We start from the raw sequence: 8,594 nt of genomic DNA, 5'->3' as shown, positions 1-8,594 counted from the left end.
CCCGTGGGGCTGCAGGCTTTGCGGCGGCCGTCAGCCTCGGCGCCACCGGCGCCCACGTGGCGCCGCCGCACTAGCCTGCGAAGCATTTTCCGGTAGGGCCGCGGCTCTGGCCACAGCTCCCATGCCCGAAGAGCCAGGAGGGAAAGCCGTGCCTCGTTGGAAAGCTCTTTGGCAGCCGCTCGCGTGGCCCCACAGCCCGTGGGGCTGCGGGCTTTGCGGCGGCCGTCAGCCTCGGCGCCACCGGCGCCCACGTGGCGCCGCCGCACTAGCCTGCGAAGCATTTTCCGGTAGGGCCGCGGCTGTGGCCACAGCTCCCACGCTCGAAGAGCCAGGAGGGAAAGCCGTGCCTCGTTGGAAAGCTCTTTGGCAGCCGCTCGAGTGGCCCCACAGCCCGTGGGGCTGCGGGCTTTGCGGCGGCCGTCAGCCTCGGCGCCACCGGCGCCCACGTGCCGCCGCCGCACTACCCTGCGAAGCATTTTCCGGTAGGGCCGCGGCTCTGGCCACAGCTCCCACGCCCGAAGAGCCAGGAGGGAAAGCCGTGCCTCGTTGGAAAGCTCTTTGGCAGCCGCTCGCGTGGCCCCACAGCCTGTGGGGCTGCGGGCTTTGCGGCGGCCGTCAGCCTCGGCGCCACCGGCGCCCACTTGGCGCCGCCGCACTAGCCTGCGAAGCATTTTCCGGTAGGGCCGCGGCTCTGGCCACAGCTCCCACGCTCGAAGAGCCAGGAGGGAAAGCCGTGCCTCGTTGGAAAGCTCTTTGGCAGCCGCTCGCGTGGCCCCACAGCCCGTGGGGCTGCGGGCTTTGCCGCGGCCGTCAGCCTCGGCGCCACCGGCGCCCACGTGGCGCCGCCGCACTAGCCTGCGAAGCATTTTCTAGTAGGGCCACGGCTCTGGCGACAGCTCCCACGCCCGAAGAGCCAGGAGGGAAAGCCGTGCCTCGTTGGAAAGCTCTTTGGCAGCCGCTCGCGTGGCCCCACAGCCCGTGGGGCTGCGGGCTTTGCGGCAGCCGTCAGCCTCGGCGCCACTGGCGCCCACCTGGCGCCGCCGCACTAGCCTGCGAAGCATTTTCCGGTAGGGCCGCGGCTTTGGCCACAGCTCCCACGCTCGAAGAGCCAGGAGGGAAAGCCGTGGCTCGTTCGAAAGCTCTTTGGCAGCCGCTCGCGTGGCCCCACAGCCCGTGGGGCTGCGGGCTTTGCGGCGGCCGTGAGCCTTGGCGCCACCGGCGCCCACCTGGCGCCGCCGCGCCAGGCTGCGAAGCATTTTCCGGTAGGGCTGTGGCTCTGGCCACAGCTCCCACGCCCGAAGAGCCAGGAGGGAAAGCCGTGCCTCGTTGGAAAGCTCTTTGGCAGCCGCTCGCGTGGCCCCACAGCCCGTGGGGCTGCGGGCTTTGCGGCGGCCGTCAGCCTCAGCGCCACCGGCGCCCACGTGGCGCCGCCGCGCCAGCCTGCGAAGCATTTTCCGGTAGGGCCGCGGCTCTGGCCACAGCTCCCACGCCCGAAGAGCCAGGAGGGAAAGCCGTGCCTCGTTGGAAAGCTCTTTGGCAGCCGCTCGCGTGGCCCCACAGCCCATGGGGCTGCGGGCTTTGCGGCGGCCGTCAGCCTTGGCGGCACCGGCGCCCACGTCGCGCCGCCGCGCCAGCCTGCGAAGCATTTTCCGGTAGGGCTGTGGCTCTGGCCACAGCTCCCACGCCCGAAGAGCCAGGAGGGAAAGCCGTGCCTCGTTGGAAAGCTCTTTGGCAGCCGCTCGCGTGGCCCCACAGCCCGTGGGGCTGCGGGCTTTGCGGCGGCCGTCAGCCTCGGCGCCACCGGCGCCCACGTGGCGCCGCCGCACTAGCCTGCGAAGCATTTTCCAGTAGGGCCGCGGCTCTGGCCACAGCTCCCACGCCCGAAGAGCCAGGAGGGAAAGCCGTGCCTCGTTGGAAAGCTCTTTGGCAGCCGCTCGCGTGGCCCCACAGCCTGTGGGGCTGCGGGCTTTGCGGCGGCCGTCAGCCTCGGCGCCACCGGCGCCCACTTGGCGCCGCCGCACTAGCCTGCGAAGCATTTTCCGGTAGGGCCGCGGCTCTGGCCACAGCTCCCACGCTCGAAGAGCCAGGAGGGAAAGCCGTGCCTCGTTGGAAAGCTCTTTGGCAGCCGCTCGCGTGGCCCCACAGCCCGTGGGGCTGCGGGCTTTGCTGCGGCCGTCAGCCTCGGCGCCACCGGCGCCCACGTGGCGCCGCCGCACTAGCCTGCGAAGCATTTTCTAGTAGGGCCGCGGCTCTGGCGACAGCTCCCACGCCCGAAGAGCCAGGAGGGAAAGCCGTGCCTCGTTGGAAAGCTCTTTGGCAGCCGCTCGCGTGGCCCCACAGCCCGTGGGGCTGCGGGCTTTGCGGCAGCCGTCAGCCTCGGCGCCACCGGCGCCCACCTGGCGCCGCCGCACTAGCCTGCGAAGCATTTTCCGGTAGGGCCGCGGCTTTGGCCACAGCTCCCACGCTCGAAGAGCCAGGAGGGAAAGCCGTGGCTCGTTCGAAAGCTCTTTGGCAGCCGCTCGCGTGGCCCCACAGCCCGTGGGGCTGCGGGCTTTGCGGCGGCCGTGAGCCTTGGCGCCACCGGCGCCCACCTGGCGCCGCCGCGCCAGGCTGCGAAGCATTTTCCGGTAGGGCTGTGGCTCTGGCCACAGCTCCCACGCCCGAAGAGCCAGGAGGGAAAGCCGTGCCTCGTTGGAAAGCTCTTTGGCAGCCGCTCGCGTGGCCCCACAGCCCGTGGGGCTGCGGGCTTTGCGGCGGCCGTCAGCCTCAGCGCCACCGGCGCCCACGTGGCGCCGCCGCGCCAGCCTGCGAAGCATTTTCCGGTAGGGCCGCGGCTCTGGCCACAGCTCCCACGCCCGAAGAGCCAGGAGGGAAAGCCGTGCCTCGTTGGAAAGCTCTTTGGCAGCCGCTCGCGTGGCCCCACAGCCCATGGGGCTGCGGGCTTTGCGGCGGCCGTCAGCCTTGGCGGCACCGGCGCCCACGTCGCGCCGCCGCGCCAGCCTGCGAAGCATTTTCCGGTAGGGCCGTGGCTCTGGCCACAGCTCCCACGCCCGAAGAGCCAGGAGGGAAAGCCGTGCCTCGTTGGAAAGCTCTTTGGCAGCCGCTCGCGTGGCCCCACAGCCCGTGGGGCTGCGGGCTTTGCGGCGGCCGTCAGCCTCGGCGCCACCGGCGCCCACGTGGCGCCGCCGCACTAGCCTGCGAAGCATTTTCCAGTAGGGCCGCGGCTCTGGCCACAGCTCCCACGCCCGAAGAGCCAGGAGGGAAAGCCGTGCCTCGTTGGAAAGCTCTTTGGCAGCCGCTCGCGTGGCCCCACAGCCTGTGGGGCTGCGGGCTTTGCGGCGGCCGTCAGCCTCGGCGCCACCGGCGCCCACTTGGCGCCGCCGCACTAGCCTGCGAAGCATTTTCCGGTAGGGCCGCGGCTCTGGCCACAGCTCCCACGCTCGAAGAGCCAGGAGGGAAAGCCGTGCCTCGTTGGAAAGCTCTTTGGCAGCCGCTCGCGTGGCCCCACAGCCCGTGGGGCTGCGGGCTTTGCTGCGGCCGTCAGCCTCGGCGCCACCGGCGCCCACGTGGCGCCGCCGCACTAGCCTGCGAAGCATTTTCTAGTAGGGCCGCGGCTCTGGCGACAGCTCCCACGCCCGAAGAGCCAGGAGGGAAAGCCGTGCCTCGTTGGAAAGCTCTTTGGCAGCCGCTCGCGTGGCCCCACAGCCCGTGGGGCTGCGGGCTTTGCGGCAGCCGTCAGCCTCGGCGCCACCGGCGCCCACCTGGCGCCGCCGCACTAGCCTGCGAAGCATTTTCCGGTAGGGCCGCGGCTTTGGCCACAGCTCCCACGCTCGAAGAGCCAGGAGGGAAAGCCGTGGCTCGTTCGAAAGCTCTTTGGCAGCCGCTCGCGTGGCCCCACAGCCCGTGGGGCTGCGGGCTTTGCGGCGGCCGTGAGCCTTGGCGCCACCGGCGCCCACCTGGCGCGGCCGCGCCAGCCCGCGAAGCATTTTCTGGTAGGGCCGCGGCTGTGGCCACAGCTCCCACGCCCGAAGAGCCAGGAGGGAAAGCCGTGCCTCGTTGGAAAGCTCTTTGGCAGCCGCTCGCGTGGCCCCACAGCCCGTGGGGCTGCGGGCTTTGCGGCGGCCGTCAGCCTCAGCGCCACCGGCGCCCACGTGGCGCCGCCGCGCCAGCCTGCGAAGCATTTTCCGGTAGGGCCGCGGCTCTGGCCACAGCTCCCACGCCCGAAGAGCCAGGAGGGAAAGCCGTGCCTCGTTGGAAAGCTCTTTGGCAGCCGCTCGCGTGGCCCCACAGCCCGTGGGGCTGCGGGCTTTGCGGCGGCCGTCAGCCTCGGCGCCACCGGCGCCCACGTGGCGCCGCCGCGCCAGCCTGCGAAGCATTTTCCGGTAGGGCCGCGGCTGTGGCCACAGCTCCCACGCCCGAAGAGCCAGGAGGGAAAGCCGTGCCTCGTTGGAAAGCTCTTTGGCAGCCGCTCGCGTGGCCCCACAGCCCATGGGGCTGCGGGCTTTGCGGCGGCCGTCAGCCTCGGCGCCACCGGCGCCCACGTCGCGCCGCCGCGCCAGCCTGCGAAGCATTTTCCGGTAGGGCCGTGGCTCTGGCCACAGCTCCCACGCCCGAAGAGCCAGGAGGGAAAGCCGTGCCTCGTTGGAAAGCTCTTTGGCAGCCGCTCGCGTGGCCCCACAGCCCGTGGGGCTGCGGGCTTTGCGGCGGCCGTCAGCCTCGCCGCCACCGGCCCCCACTTGGCGCCGCCGCACTAGCCTGCAGAGCATTTTCCGGTAGGGCCGTGGCTTTGGCCACAGCTCCCACGCTCGAAGAGCCAGGAGGGAAAGCCGTGCCTCGTTGGAAAGCTCTTTGGCAGCCGCTCGCGTGGCCCCACAGCCCGTGGGGCTGCGGGCTTTGCGACGGCCGTCAGCCTCGGCGCCACCGGCGCCCACCTGGCGCCGCCGCGCCAGCCTGCGAAGCATTTTCCGGTAGGGCCGCGGCTCTGGCCACAGCTCCCACGCCCGAAGACCAAGGAGGGAAAGCCGTGCCTCGTTGGAAAGCTCTTTGGCAGCCGCTCGCATGGCCCCACAGCCCGTGGGGCTGCGGGCTTTGCGGCGGCCGTCAGCCTCGGCGCCACCGGCGCCCACGTGGCGCCGCCGCGCCAGCCTGCGAAGCATTTTCCGGTAGGGCTGCGGCTCTGGCCACAGTTCCCATGCCCAAAGAGCCAGGAGGGAAAGCCGTGCCTCGTTGGAAAGCTCTTTGGCAGCCGCTCGCGTGGCCCCACAGCCCGTGGGGCTACGGGTTTTGTGGCGGCCGTCAGCCTCGGCGCCACCGGCACCGACGTTGTGCCGCCGCGCCAGCCTGCGAAGCATTTTCCGGTAGGGCCGCGGCTGTGGCCACAGCTCCCACGCCCGAAGAGCCAGGAGGGAAAGCCGTGCCTCGTTGGAAAGCTCTTTGGCAGCCGCTCGCGTGGCCCCACAGCCCGTGGGGCTGCGGGCTTTGCGGCGGCCGTCAGCCTCGGCGCCACCGGCGCCCAAGTGGCGCCGCCGCCCCAGCCTGCGAAGCATTTTCCGGTAGGGCCACGTCTCTGGCCACAGCTCCGACACCCGAAGAGCCAGGAAGGAAAGCCGTGCCTCGTTGGAAAGCTCTTTGGCAGCCGCTCGCGTGGCCCCACAGCCCGTGGGGCTGCGGGCTTTGCCGCGGCCGTCAGCCTCGGCGCCACCGGCGCCCACGTGGCGCCGCCGCACTAGCCTGCGAAGCATTTTCTAGTAGGGCCGCGGCTCTGGCCACAGCTCCCACGCCCGAAGAGCCAGGAGGGAAAGCCGTGCCACGTTGGAAAGCTCTTTGGCAGCCGCTCGCGTGGCCCCACAGCCCGTGGGGCTGCGGGCTTTGCGGCAGCCGTCAGCCTCGGCGCCACCGGCGCCCACCTGGCGCCGCCGCACTAGCCTGCGAAGCATTTTCCGGTAGGGCCGCGGCTCTGGCAACAGCTCCCACGCCCGAAGACCAAGGAGGGAAAGCCATTCCTCGTTGGAAAGCTCTTTGGCAGCCGCTCGCGTGGCCCCACAGCCCGTGGGGCTGCGGGCTTTGCGGCGGCCGTCAGCCTCGGCGCCACCGGCGCCCACCTGGCGCCGCCGCACTAGCCTGCGAAGCATTTTCCGGTAGGGCTGCGGTTTTGGTCACAGCTCCCACGCTCGAAGAGCCAGGAGGGAAAGCCGTGCCTCGTTGGAAAGCTCTTTGGCAGCCGCTCGAGTGGCCCCACAGCCCGTGGGGCTGCAGGCTTTGCGGCGGCTGTCAGCCTCGGCGCCACCGGCGCCCACGTGGCGCCGCCGCACTAGCCTGCGAAGCATTTTCCGGTAGGGCCGCGGCTCTGGCCACAGCTCCCACGCCCGAAGAGCCAGGAGGGAAAGCCATGTCTCGTTGGAAAGCTCTTTGGCAGCCGCTCGCGTGGCCCCACAGCTCGTGGGGCTGCGGGCTTTGCGGCGGCCGTCAGCCTTGGCGCCACCGGCGCCGACGTGGCGCCGCCACACTAGCTTGCGAAGCATTTTCTAGTAGGGCCGCGGCTCTGGCCACAGCTCCCACGCCCGAAGAGGCAGGAGGGAAAGCCGTGCCTCGTTGCAAAGCTCTTTGGCAGCCGCTCGCGTGGCCCCACAGCCCGTGGGGCTGCGGGCTTTGCGGCGGCCGTCAGCCTCGGCGCCACCGGCGCCCACGTGGCGCCGCCGCACTAGCCTGCGAAGCATTTTCCAGTAGGGCCGCGGCTCTGGCCACAGCTCCCACGCCCGAAGAGCCAGGAGGGAAAGCCGTGCCTCGTTGGAAAGCTCTTTGGCAGCCGCTCGCGTGGCCCCACAGCCTGTGGGGCTGCGGGCTTTGCGGCGGCCGTCAGCCTCGGCGCCACCGGCGCCCACTTGGCGCCGCCGCACTAGCCTGCGAAGCATTTTCCGGTAGGGCCGCGGCTCTGGCCACAGCTCCCACGCTCGAAGAGCCAGGAGGGAAAGCCGTGCCTCGTTGGAAAGCTCTTTGGCAGCCGCTCGCGTGGCCCCACAGCCCGTGGGGCTGCGGGCTTTGCTGCGGCCGTCAGCCTCGGCGCCACCGGCGCCCACGTGGCGCCGCCGCACTAGCCTGCGAAGCATTTTCTAGTAGGGCCGCGGCTCTGGCGACAGCTCCCACGCCCGAAGAGCCAGGAGGGAAAGCCGTGCCTCGTTGGAAAGCTCTTTGGCAGCCGCTCGCGTGGCCCCACAGCCCGTGGGGCTGCGGGCTTTGCGGCAGCCGTCAGCCTCGGCGCCACCGGCGCCCACCTGGCGCCGCCGCACTAGCCTGCGAAGCATTTTCCGGTAGGGCCGCGGCTTTGGCCACAGCTCCCACGCTCGAAGAGCCAGGAGGGAAAGCCGTGGCTCGTTCGAAAGCTCTTTGGCAGCCGCTCGCGTGGCCCCACAGCCCGTGGGGCTGCGGGCTTTGCGGCGGCCGTGAGCCTTGGCGCCACCGGCGCCCACCTGGCGCCGCCGCGCCAGGCTGCGAAGCATTTTCCGGTAGGGCTGTGGCTCTGGCCACAGCTCCCACGCCCGAAGAGCCAGGAGGGAAAGCCGTGCCTCGTTGGAAAGCTCTTTGGCAGCCGCTCGCGTGGCCCCACAGCCCGTGGGGCTGCGGGCTTTGCGGCGGCCGTCAGCCTCAGCGCCACCGGCGCCCACGTGGCGCCGCCGCGCCAGCCTGCGAAGCATTTTCCGGTAGGGCCGCGGCTCTGGCCACAGCTCCCACGCCCGAAGAGCCAGGAGGGAAAGCCGTGCCTCGTTGGAAAGCTCTTTGGCAGCCGCTCGCGTGGCCCCACAGCCCATGGGGCTGCGGGCTTTGCGGCGGCCGTCAGCCTTGGCGGCACCGGCGCCCACGTCGCGCCGCCGCGCCAGCCTGCGAAGCATTTTCCGGTAGGGCCGTGGCTCTGGCCACAGCTCCCACGCCCGAAGAGCCAGGAGGGAAAGCCGTGCCTCGTTGGAAAGCTCTTTGGCAGCCGCTCGCGTGGCCCCACAGCCCGTGGGGCTGCGGGCTTTGCGGCGGCCGTCAGCCTCGGCGCCACCGGCGCCCACGTGGCGCCGCCGCACTAGCCTGCGAAGCATTTTCCAGTAGGGCCGCGGCTCTGGCCACAGCTCCCACGCCCGAAGAGCCAGGAGGGAAAGCCGTGCCTCGTTGGAAAGCTCTTTGGCAGCCGCTCGCGTGGCCCCACAGCCTGTGGGGCTGCGGGCTTTGCGGCGGCCGTCAGCCTCGGCGCCACCGGCGCCCACTTGGCGCCGCCGCACTAGCCTGCGAAGCATTTTCCGGTAGGGCCGCGGCTCTGGCCACAGCTCCCACGCTCGAAGAGCCAGGAGGGAAAGCCGTGCCTCGTTGGAAAGCTCTTTGGCAGCCGCTCGCGTGGCCCCACAGCCCGTGGGGCTGCGGGCTTTGCTGCGGCCGTCAGCCTCGGCGCCACCGGCGCCCACGTGGCGCCGCCGCACTAGCCTGCGAAGCATTTTCTAGTAGGGCCGCGGCTCTGGCGACAGCTCCCACGCCCGAAGAGCCAGGAGGGAAAGCCGTGCCTCGTTGGAAAGCTCTTTGGCAGCCGCTCGCGTGGCCCCACAGCCCGTGGGGCTGCG

The sequence above is a fragment of the Chroicocephalus ridibundus genome, unplaced genomic scaffold, assembly GCF_963924245.1.
Source record: "Chroicocephalus ridibundus unplaced genomic scaffold, bChrRid1.1 SCAFFOLD_70, whole genome shotgun sequence".
In the NCBI taxonomy this organism is placed as follows: Eukaryota; Metazoa; Chordata; class Aves; order Charadriiformes; family Laridae; genus Chroicocephalus; species Chroicocephalus ridibundus.
This window is presented reverse-complemented; position numbering follows the sequence as displayed.